General features: G+C 51.8%; 1 protein-coding gene across 3 annotated transcripts in view; it reads left to right on the forward strand.

The window, feature by feature from the left end:
- LOC138579460 (glyceraldehyde-3-phosphate dehydrogenase-like) overlaps window positions 1-12,654 on the forward strand; it is a 1,247,463-nt gene that overhangs the window by 51,293 nt on the left and 1,183,516 nt on the right. Inside the window, exon 2 of one of the 3 annotated variants that reach the window (XM_069649794.1) lies at window positions 11,622-11,821. The exons of the other annotated variants lie outside the window; for them this stretch is intronic. The gene's annotated coding sequence lies outside the window, so the exon portion shown is untranslated. The remainder of the gene's footprint in view (window positions 1-11,621; window positions 11,822-12,654) is intronic. 3 annotated transcript variants of the gene reach the window in all.

The raw sequence follows: 12,654 nt of genomic DNA on the forward strand, positions 1-12,654 counted from the left end.
GGGAGCCAAGTCCAGGGAGGGCTCCAACCGTGCCCCAACGCCCCCGTAGAGAGCAGGTGAGCGTAACAAACATTTAGGGCCCGATTCATAGATTTGTGCGCAGAAAATGCACATGCGCCGCGTGCTGAGAAGGAGCATGTGCCAGCCGCTGCATAGAACCAATTGCGTGGCACGCATGGTCATGGATTCCCTGAGGTATCCGTAGCTGTGGCGCAAGGAACACCAAGCTACGCCAGTCATGCCCCTATGCACAGTAAAAAGCAAAATATCCAACACAGCGGAAGACCCCCGTGCCATCCCTGGGCCAGCACACAGCCCCCTAGCGAAATCACATGAAAAATACACGCGATCCCCGGCCGCACCCCAGCCAAGTCACGTGAAAACTCATTGTGTACCCCGGACGCAACCCATCATCGCGTACCACTGACGCACTCCAGCCAAATCATGTGAAAACTCATTGCGTACCGCGGCCAAACCCCAGCCAATTCGCTCCAGAACACCCCACGACACCCGCACCAATTAACTGGGAACACACCCCCTCCTGACAGGACACCCCCGCCACATGGGACACACCCCGCCCCATCACACCAACCTGCAAGCAGCCCCTGCCACATGGAACACCCCACCCCCATCACCCTTCACGCCAATCTGCAGGCAGCCCCCGCCACATGGGACATCCCCACCCCGCCCCATCACCTGTCACTCCAACCTGCAGGCAACCCCCACCACATGGGACACCCTCATCACCCGTGACGGCAACCTGCAGGCAGCCCCTGCTAAATGGGACACCCCACCCCCCCATCACCGGTCACATGGTACACCCCCACCACCCGTGATAGCAACCTGCAGGCAGCCCCCACCACATGGGTCACGCCCTGTCCCCATCACCCATCACGCTAACCTGCAGGCAGCCGCCTCCAGACTGGACACCACCTGCATGCTGACATAGTGACACACGTTCGCTCCATTAATGGAACTTGCTTGCTGTGTAGGGACACCACCCTTAACCTCCTGTTCATAAAATATCCTGCACCAAAAAATCGTGTAGCCCGGACGCATCCCATCATCGCGTACCCCTGACGCAACCGAGCCAAACCGCGTGAAAACTCCTTGCGTACTGTGGCCAAACCCCAGCAAATTTGCTTCAGAAGACCCAGCGACACCCGCACCAATTAACTTGGAGCACACCCCCTCCTGACGGACACCCCCGCCCCATCACGTGTCACGCCAACCTGCAGACAGCCCCCGCCACATGTGACACCCCTACCCCATCACCCGTCATGCCAACCTGCAGGTAGCCCCCGCCAAATGGGTCACACCCTGCCCCCATCACCCGTCACACCAACCTGCAGGCAGCCCCCTTCACATGGGACACCCTGCCCCGATCACCCTTCACACCAACCTGTAGGCAGCCCCCGCCACATGGGACATCCCCGCCCCCATCACCTGTCATGCCAACTGTTAGGCAGAAACCTGTGCAGTTCCCTTTGGGAACACTGCAAAAGATTTAGGACTACAGGTGTTAGCAGTAAACCCACTTGGTAGCAGTCTGTAACACCCAGATTTACCTGGTAGCTGTGGCTGAGCAGTCAGAGTTCCCTCAAGAAGAGTTAGGCAGTATGCAAAGTATACACAATAGGCACTCAGACACAATAGCACAAGCAAACACTGACCAGAGCTTTGGTATCAAGGTATATGATTATTTATTTAAAAACACACTGAAACACTCCATCACTATTATTGTAAATCACTCTCAACACAGTTACGATTATTATATATACATCCCTTATTCCTTATCAGACAAGTCTTAGTTAACACCACTTATTTCCAGACGGAGGTGAGCGCTTAACTATAGATGGCACTCCAATAAGTTAACGACAAAGGGAGAGAAAAAGGCAGAATGTAGAAAAATACACAACACTAATACTTAGGAACTCTTAAGCAAGGCAGGAAAGTCAAAAGTTACTTGTGAGCCAAGTCCATAGGCCAGGCCCACTCTTGGAGAGCAGGGCACAAATGCACCCAAGATCACACAATGACAACAGGCTTAAAAAGTCTTGCAGGGAGTTCAGAAAGATTTTAGTTAGGCTCAGAAAAGTTTAGCCAGGGTGTCCCAGGCTAACCCAGGTTCGAAAGCCGGGGGCTAAATCTACCCCGTACAGTCGGTTGCAAGGGAAGCCAGGCAGAACACGGTACCTTATGTGGGAAGGATCCTCCAGCGGGGGCAGTTGTTCCTGGCAGCGGGTGCAAGTCGCGGCGTCGTCCAGAGGAAGAGAAGATCTCAACGTGGAGGAAAGATGAAGGTCGTTGCACTGCCAGGGAAGAAACCAGCCGCAGAGTTTTCCGGTTAAAGGTACTACCCTTTGATTCACGGTCGTGGTAAAACGTGGTATCCCGGTTGCCGGGGTGCTTGGCACAGGCAAGGCGGCCACGAGATGCTCCAGGAAGCGAAAAAAGGAAGCAGACTGGTTATCCCCACCAGTCGAAGGAAGAAGACTCTCCGGGCTGGAGATCTCCTCTGTCGATGGGAAAAGTGGTGAGACGGTTCAGCAGGGCTCCACCGGTGGTGTTGTCGTAGCAGGTCGGCTCAGCTTCTCCCTCGTCGGATTCTTAGGTCCTGTGGCGACTTCTGAAGTTCCAGTCCCCAAAGCCCTGCTTTTATGCAGAAAACCCCCATTCACTCAGCCTAGCTGTCACTCAAACATGCTAAGTGGTGAGCCGGCTGGCTCACCACTTGGGCCAATCAGGACGGAGTGCGACTTGAGTTGCAACTCAGTCCAGGGTGCCTAAATCCCCCTCTACCCCCCCTAAGTACCCCAGACAGAGTGGCACCACTTTGGAGGGCTTCTGTGGAGAAGCCCGCCAAAAAGTGGAACAAAGGGCTCAACTTGGGTTGGAGTCACAGAAGCGAACACAAACGCCATTTTAGAACCGAGTTCTGGCAAAAAATACCAACCGGAGAATTAATATTAAATAAATAAACCGGCGGTATGTTCGAGGCTATAGGAATTAATTAAAATTGGTAGCCTCGAACAATGGGAAATCCCATAGGGATATATTCGCAGTCGAATATAAAAAGTAGTATCCACTGCCACCAGCCAACACTCGATCAGGGGGGACGGAGATGTGCCCCCTCGACTAACAGACCCCGGGGCAATCGAATTGCCCCGGCCAGTACGTCCACAATATGATGGTTTGTACTGGTTCTGTTCAGAATTTTGAGACTAGTAAAGTCAGTGGTGACTTTACATGCCCTGGAAGACAATGGTCAGTCCCAGGGTATGGAGTCTATATTGGGGGGTCACTATGACACCCCTGTGTTACTGCACTGAGGGTGCTGTGTAACACACATCACAAAAACACATGAAGCCCTATGGAGTAAAAGACCCCATAGCCCATTAAACACATCTAGAGTCAAAGAAACACACTCAAATCATGCCCAAGAGTGAGGGTAAAAGAGTCTCACTCTTGGCGGGAGAAAAAAATAAACCCCAAAAATCCAGAAAAGCTGCTGGGGGACTCACCAGGTTAGGAAATTCAGCCTAAACGGAGAATTCTCCCTAACACCAACCTGCAGGCATCCCCCGCAACATCACCCGTCACGCCAACCTGCAGGCAGCCCCCGCCACATGGGACACCCCACCCCTTCCCCCATCACCCGTCACGCCAACTTGCAGGCAGCTCCCACCACATGGGACACCCCCACCCCATCACCCGTGATGGCAACCTGCAGGCAGCCCCAGCCACATGTGAAACCCCCATGCCCCATCATCCGCCACGCCGACCTGCAGGCAGCCCCCTCCAGACTGGACCCCACCTGCATGCTGACATAGTGACACACGTTCGCTCCATCAATGGTGTGTTCAGGAACTTGACAAGAACGAGGTTATTTGTGTTCAGGAACTTGCTTGCTGTGTAGTGACAACACCCTTAACCTCCTGTTCATAAAATATCCTGCACCAAAAAAAAGCATACACCTGGCCCACAAACTTCAGTGTCCCAGCTGATCATACGCAATTGCTGACTGCAACCATATCCCAGCATACACATCACAAAAGTGTATGTCAAAGTGAGGCCCTGCATGCCATGTGACAAAGTAATGTCAACAATCCACATGTACAAATAATCACACAGTAACAGAATGCAAAGCACCCTTGATTTGTGTCACATGAAGAGACATTGGCCTGGCGTGTCACGGCGTGCGCCTCAATGAGCACACATCACTTGAACAGATAACCTCATAAACATGCGAGGGTCACTCGCATGTGTGCACATGTACACAAGTGTCCAAAGGGGCAAAGAGTCCCGGGAGGGGGAAGAGAGTGAAGCCAGACACAAGAAACTTGTTAGGGCAGGTGACATTGAGACGGTGCCAGTGCATGGGAAATGGTGATTGATGAAATGTGGTTGCGGAGAGGCCAGTACAGCACATGTGAAGGACATCATAACAAATACACCCAAAAAGACAACAAACAAAATCTGGCCGGCCGGTATAAATTTCAAGCCTAAGTGCAGGCAGGAGGTGCAAACTGTCGCTAGGTGTCTGTTGGGATACCTAAAACAGTCTAAAGATAGAGCATGCCTGGGAGCCAGTGCAGGTGTGCAAGTGGTGTGCGAGGGGACCTTTTGCCAAGTTCAGAGCGTAGCCAGCTGACCATAGCAGATTCACACGGGACTTCATCAGGGTAGAGGAGTACCAAAAGCACAAGAACGGAGGAATGACTTAAGTCATGATTGAGTACATGGCAATCATACCGTGCCATATCCACCAATGCTGCAGCATTGGTCTGTCCATAAGTAAAACCATACTAATTGAAAAAAGGTCTTGCAAAGCAAGACGGCCAACTACACAAGAGACAATAAAATAAGCACAAAGACATGCTTTACACTGCATCAAGCAAATCCTGGCCCAAAATTGAAATCCTTTAACACTCCCATCACTCACCCCACCCACCACCCTCCCAAACACAGTGAGGACCAATACACATTGATGCTGCACATGTGAAATCAAATGCCACTACACTGTGCATACTCCAACTCCACTCCACCTTGACACCCATCCACTGGTCATGCACACCAGAACATGCCCCCTGCAAATGGATGTCAAACACGACGCACGTGTGCACACACTTGACCAACAATGGTCCTTAGCAGGGACACAGAACAGAGTAAAGAAGCATCAAACTTGCAAAAAAATAAAAGATCAAACATCACTCGGAGTAAAATAAATGAAATATATTTAAAAGTAGTATTAACGTCATACATATTTTGTTTTTTTTTAAAAGGTGCATGAACAAACAAAATGTAAAAATGTCCAAATGAAAATCCAGTGTACGTAAACAAAAGATGGAAAAGTCACAAAGTCCATGTCCATAAAGGATTTTCAGAAAGCAAATCCAGCATGGTGAACACAAAAGTAGCCAATACAATGAAAACTATGTACAATTGAAATGGGTCCAATGTCCCATATGCACCCCAAAGCATGAAATAAAACTCCACAAAATGACACACAAAAAAAGCTATGTACAAAAAGTGGAGCACGGTCCAAACACTCCAAAAATAATAAAATAAAAAGGAAACTTATACCTAAAGAACTATATACAATGGCAGCGGGCTAGTCCTTCTCACCATGCTCCCTCAATGTCTCGGCCAGGGCATCATCGGACACTGCGCACAATTCCCCTGGGCGGGCCTCCGCTCTCGCCTCGAGGACCTCAGCCCGCCTCTCTGCCGACGCAGTGAAATCTCTGCCCTGGCCATGGTGAGTCTTGCCTCCCGTGCCCGCTGTGCCCTGATCTGCTGCCCCAAATGCTCCAACATGGAAGACAGCTTTTGGGTAAGGTCCATGTTTGCCACCTGCCTGATGGCCAATACCTGCCCCCCTGAGATGGTATGCCCCGAGTACTGTAGCCTCCTACTCCTACTCCGAGCCTGCTGCTGCCCAATAGCCCGGTGCCTGCTCCTTAAGGACAGCCTCCGGGATGATGACAACCCCTGGGGCCGTTGTGCACACGCCCTGCTCCTTGGTACCTGCTCCTGTCGCTGGCTGGATCTGTGTGGTGACCACCTCGGATGATCCAACTTCGACTCCTGACTCTGGCAGGGATGTGATCTCCACCAGACTGGCCGCCAGGGTTGGGACAGGTACACAGGGGGCCCTGGTGGTATCTGGGCTGGAAGGCAGCCGGGAGGATGACTGGCGCACAGAGGAGGAAGACGAGAAGGGGGTTGCATAAGTGGCCAGCCCATGCACCCATTGCGAGACAAGGAACTGAGCTAGCCAGCTCAGGAGATACCAGACCTCATTGTGATGATGTGCAAGCCCCCGATTGGAAGCCTGCACATCATCACTAATGGTGCCTGTATGCCTCGAGATACCGGCCAGCAACGGTTCCACCCTGTCTCGAATTGCGACATCCGCAAGTATTGGTGTTTCAGTTTGTGTGGAAACATCTGCCACCTGCGGATGGGTCCGGCCTGGGGCATGCCCGCAGGTGCATACAGGCGCAGGCCCAGGAGCAGGATTAGGGACAGGCACCTCCACAGCGACCTGCACTGCCTCCTGCTCTTGAGTCTGGACTGCACCAGTCACACCTACCTCATCACTCCCGCCGGGCCCCATGGACTGGGCTGATGTGGCCTCCTTCCCCCCCAACCTGGATGCCTCCCCACCGTCTTCCGCATTGGATTGCCCCTGTGCGAGCTCACCTGTCCCTCCCACTGCCGAGGAGTCCACGACCACCATCACCCTCTTGGACCTCCCCTCAGCAGCTGCGGCCGTTGTCACTGACGTGGCACCAGTCTCCTCGCTCCCCGAAGATGAAATTACCTGGGAGCGTGACTGGGCCTCGCGTCTGTGCCTAGTGGAGGCTTCCTTGCTCCTCCGCCCCTTCTCTGCCCTCTTCTTCCAATGTCGCTGTGGATAAGGAGACATAGAACACAAACATCAGGGTACTGAACATATGTCTGTTTGGCACAAAACAAATGCACATTAGTTGCACTGGCAAAGGTCACAACCATCATTACCCTTCACAACACACAGGTACGTGCAATTAACACGCATGCACAATCATGTCTGTCCTTCACAACAAGACATGTCCTTCACAACAAGACAATCACATCCTTGGACAAGGCACTGTCAGCACCTCAAAATTGTACATGCCCCTCACATGCATCAGGGGACATACACATTTCATTCACACACATCACCTGACAGTCATGAAGCAGGCCACAGAGCTATCACATCAGAGTCCACTCAATGTCAATTTGGCACTAAGAGTCAAGCACACATTCAAATGCTCCAGTAACATCCACCCAGGAGTGTTGGCCAGTCACACTTTCACTTCTCGGACACATGCACATGTACATGCATGTCCATGATGTTGCTGACAGCATCCATGTGTCACACCTCTCACACGGCCACGTCCACACACATGTATGCAACCATGTGCACGTTGTTACATGCTGCCGCGCATCACAACAGAAACACTGTTGTTGAAACACATGCAGCACTGTCTGGGACATGCACACAGACATCCATACAAGAGGCATACCTGCCATAAGGTCAAGGTGTACACTCCAGCCACACATCAACATGCACTGTGGAGGACACTAACACATGGACACTAACACATGGACACTTACCAGTCGACGCCAGGCGGAGCTGCAAATCCATGACCTGGGCGTGCAGCGCTGGGTAGAACCGCTGTAGGACCTGCATGTTGTCAGTGCTCAACCGGACCCCGTGCCCTCATTGGTTCACACCAGCCTGGAGGCAGCACCGGGCCTTGTGGTGGGTCCTGGCTTTGAAGTCCTCCCAGCACTTGTGGACATGGTGGTAGTCAGGAGGTGCCACCCCCTCCGCGTTGATGGCACCCACAATGTCAGCCCAGATCATCTTCCGTCCTTCATTCCCGACTTGCATTGGTCTGTGGAAGAGGGCATCATAAGGCCCCAGCACTTGCTCCACCAGGATGTCAACTTCTCTTGCACTGAAGCCAACAGCCCACTGTTTCATTGCTGGGGGGTTGCCACTTGCCTCCGATGATGTTGGTTCAGACATGGCAGGTGTGGGTGGGCAAGGTGGTCCTGGAGCTGGGCTGTGGAGCGGTGGTCTGACACGTCGGAAATCTTCTGGGTCAGCAGAAGTGGTCACAGGTCCGAAGAAAGGAGCAATGGCTGTACAGCAGGCACCAAAATTGCAGGGCACGTGTGCAGCAGGCACACACAGTGGGCAGGGAGCAGCAGATGGCTAGTATGGGGTAGCTCAGGACACTTGAAGGCAGGTAAATTGGCTGTTAGGCAGGAGCGTGGGTCTTCTGTGTTACTCGCGTGGGCAGCTGGAAACAGTGACTCCACACATGCGGAAACATCGCATTAGTGTGGAATTAGAGGAAAGGGCCTAAGCGCGTAAGTTATGTGACACGCGCTGAAAGTTTGCTGTTGGCGTACAGTATCAGGATAAAGTAGTGTGTAGGAGACCATCACATGCTTGTGCCAGTTATAGCGGATGGACGTGTGGACTTCTGCGAGCGTTTCCACGCAATTTCTTCACTACAGCTACAGTGCAAGTGTTTTGTTTTGGTGGGGATTTGCCTCCGCACACACGCGTGTGTACTTTTTCTTCTTTTGTGAGGCTGACTGTGCGTCGCGTACACATTTTGCATACTGTGGGTGCACCTGTGTGTCGTGTACCCCCATTTTCGAGGTCATAGTACGCTACGTGTCCTTTGCGTATTCATTTTTTGTGTGTTGCTGGGTGCCACAGCGTACTGGGTATCCTTCTTTCTTTATACATGGACTACCAAGGGGTTGCGTACACGTTTATTTTCGTTTTTGGGGTGCCTGTGCGTAATGCGGCCTGTCTTTTTTTTCTTTTTCCCAGGGAGTTTACATTGACCCTTGATGGAGCACACTGCTACGTTTAACATCACGTACAGTGCCGACTCACTGAAATTGCCCAGGACAATTGATAGCTGCACCTCCCATTGCACCAATCCATCAGTGCCATGAGTGGGAGGGCAACAAGTGGAAAGGGGTGTCGAGGTGCCCGGGGCCATGCAGGGAGAGCTATGCCTCCCACGCACCAGGGTCAGGGAGATGCAGCTGATCCTGACGTCCCCTGCAACCATGGTCCTGGAACAGCAGGGTCGTCTGCTGTCCTTACCAGCCAGGGTCAGGAAGCTGCAGGGGCAGTTGCAGCAGCCACCACCCAGGCTTGGAGTCCCACAGCCGGGCCTTTAGTGGTCCCGGCACAGGGCCACAGAGACCCAGTGGCAGATGCCGTTATTCCTATGGGCAAGGGACGTTTGGTGTAAGGTCCAGCCACGTGCACCCAGGTACGGATACCTGCAAGGCAACCTACTGTCAAAGCATCACTGGGCGATGACATGGCCCAGTCCACCAGTGCTCCATCCCATACAGACCCAAGTGGTCCCAGCCACACAGGGTCTGCACGACCTTGCAAGAAGTCAAAGCGTGCAGTAGCGGAACAGGCTGGTACCCCAGGCATGGCACAGGGAAGCCGCCTTTTGAGGAAGAGGAGCTTCAATGATGGGGAACTCCAGATCCCCGTGGACTACGTGCAGAAACATGAACGTGACATGCTTCTGTAGGCAGGGAGCACACATATGCATGCTCAGCGTATGGCCCACTGACAGCCTGTCACGGATAGTATAAACGCCTTGGGCAATGAGAGGTGCACCGCTGCTGAGGGAGTGAAGCGTTGGAATGACCTCTGGCGCAGAGCCAAAAGAAGCTGGCTGCTGGCTATTCCTCTACTCTAGTGACTGGAGGTGGGTCACCATAGGAGGATGATGACCTCACTCCACAAGAAGAGCACAAGTCAGTGATATGATTGATGTGGAGCAGATCCAAGGTGTGGGAGACCTACCAGATTATGAGGAAATGTCCGGTGAGTGGTGATGCGTGTGCATCCAGGACATGTGTAGGTTGCTTGGATGAAGTGTTATGATTGTCTGGCAGTGCCGCCTGCATTTCCATGACTGCCATGTCTGAACCATGTCATGGTGGATTGACACATGCTGTTGTCCTGCAGACTGCATACAAACGATGTGCAGCACACCGTGACAATCCTCATCACCACACCTGCTCACTCCTTTCCTGTCACTCTCTGTCCAGCCTCTCTTGGCCCTCTTCCTGCTCCAACATGTGATGGCGTATAGTATCTGATATTCTTCCGCTCCACACTTGCCTTCTCTGCTCACTTCTCTGACGGCTCTCAGAGGTCACCCTACCTGCTGCACCTCCTCAGGGGGAATCATCCTTTCCTCTCCTTCCCACAGCAGCTCAATGTCTCCAGAGGACTGGTGATTCCTATGGTGGGCTGCTGCCACAGCCTCTTCCAAATGTATGTGCTCTACTCTCTTCCCTCTGCAACTCATCCAGAACTGGACTGTGGAAATTGTCCTTTGGTTTTGGGGACAGGCATTGTATCTCCCGAGGACTGTGATGATGGCACTGGCTCACAGTCACTATAACTGTTCTTTTCTAAATGGTGTGCATTGTCCACAAGGCCTTATGGGTCCTCGACCCGCAATTCGTTCACTTCCATCTTCCAAAATCACTTCCGTCCATAGTCTTAAATCATCCCTTTCATACTCCCTCAAGGTCAGTATATTTTCATGGTAATTATTTGGTGGTTGATGTCTATCTTCGGATGGAGCCTCTCTCTGGTGCAGCCTCCCTGCCTCTATGGAACCGGAGGTGACCCTTCTCCGGGTATGGAGGCACTTCCGAGGCTTACTCATTTGTAGTCTATTCTCTCCTCCTCTCCCCTGCTGGAGTCCTGGCTGACTGACAGAATGCACTAGTAACCTGGCCACACTCTGACCTCCGACACAGGCCAATGAGCCACCAGTTGAACCCATGCACTGCCCCACTGGTATCCCTGTACTTGGTGGCTGTTTCTTGTATCCCTACAACCCACTACCAGCAATTGACACCTGATTTTGGCACTGACCCTTCCAGTGCCACCACCCCACCGCATTTTCATTAATGATTATGTAGTTGTATTTTAGTTGGATTACGTTCCCATGTACTGCACTGCCCACTCCCACTTCCAACCCCAGATCTCCCCTTCACTGTGCCTATTCACTTGCGTGGTGACAATGTGACTTGACCTCATGGGATGGGTGTGTCTGGATTAACTCTATTCTACCACCCTTGCATCGTTACACCTTGTGACACTTGTGCGTTTTTTTGTGAATTACATGTCCTGTCATTTCACGTCCATTATACATGGCTCTGGGACAGTAGTCATCAAGTTCCATCTCATGCTGTTTGACAGTTCAGGCATGGCTATGATACGTGTCATCTGTTTATTTGCATCAGTGATGCTGGTGACTCAACTATGCCAGTCAGGGGCTCGTGTGTGAAGCAGGTGCTATGCACCATGCAGTACATGTGGTATTGAGCCCTTCCACAGACGTCCATGGCTGCTTTCATACTACCATTTCCTTCCATTTATATTGCGTATGTGCTGGAGTTTGTGCTATGAGTGACATGGCAGGTTAATGTGTTGCATGTGAACATTGTGATAGCTATTTGTGCGGGCTATGCTATTTACATGGGTCTTCATGTACTTTTCTTTCTATGTGCAGGTGATGAGGCACTGGATGCAGAGGAGGAGGAACAGGCTACTGAGCCGTATCCAACCACCAGTGCAGGACGTGGTGTGGTAGTCCATGAAGATCCACTGGTGCTACAGGCCATCCTCTCCCTGACTCCGTCTAAGTCCGCCTCTGATGATACCTTTGGCTTTGGTGGTGAACCAGATATGGATTCCTCTGTGCTGTCGCAGGTGAGTGCATCAACTGTGGGTGCTGTTGTGTCCCCAATAGAATCCCAGGATTTTTACATCCTTGGATACTTGGATGATATTTCCATCTATGTTGAATGAGGAGAATTCCTGTCCTAGTTTTTTGATATTGGCTTGGGTACCCAGGATAATCAACTCTGTCTTATCGTTTAGACAAAGGCCGTGAGTGGCCACCATGCCTGGATGATAAGGTATAGCTTGTTCACCAATTCCGTGTCTTTAGCATGATCCCCAGAAAGCGGGAGGAGGATCTGTGTATCATCTGCTTAATTAGTGTAGGTGATACCAAGATGGTCCAGATCATCAAACAGGGGCTTGGTGAAGATATTGTATAGAGTTGGGGAGACACAGGAGCCCTGGGGAACACCGCATGAGATAGGGGTGGGATCTGCCGCTGCTGAAGGGGAGAAGACTCTTCGTTCTCTCACTCAAGAATGACTTGATCCATCCAATGGCTTCCGCAGAGAAATGGGCGGTGGAGTCCAGGTGACTACAGAGGACTTTGTGATCCACCAAATCAAAGGCAGCTGAGAGGTCCAGGAGTAGTCGGAGTACTGTTCTCCCTTTGTCTCTCAGCTCATCAATTCGAGATTTCAAGTCAATGAGGGCAGTTTCTGTTCCGTGTAGGGGACAGAAGCCTGATTGTCTTTCTCCTAATAGGTTATGTAATTCTAGGTGCTTTTGAATTTGGTTGTATGCGGCTTTGTCCAGAATCTTAAGAAGAAACGGATTCTCAGGGTGGTAAGGTTGGGACAGATGATTGTCCCTTTGTCATCATCGATTTGCCACCTGGAATGTGCCAGGGCTGTGTGCAC

Source organism: Ambystoma mexicanum, chromosome 3p (genome assembly GCF_040938575.1).
Source record: "Ambystoma mexicanum isolate Mex_15411 chromosome 3p, UKY_AmexF1_1, whole genome shotgun sequence".
Classification (NCBI taxonomy): domain Eukaryota; kingdom Metazoa; phylum Chordata; class Amphibia; order Caudata; family Ambystomatidae; genus Ambystoma; species Ambystoma mexicanum.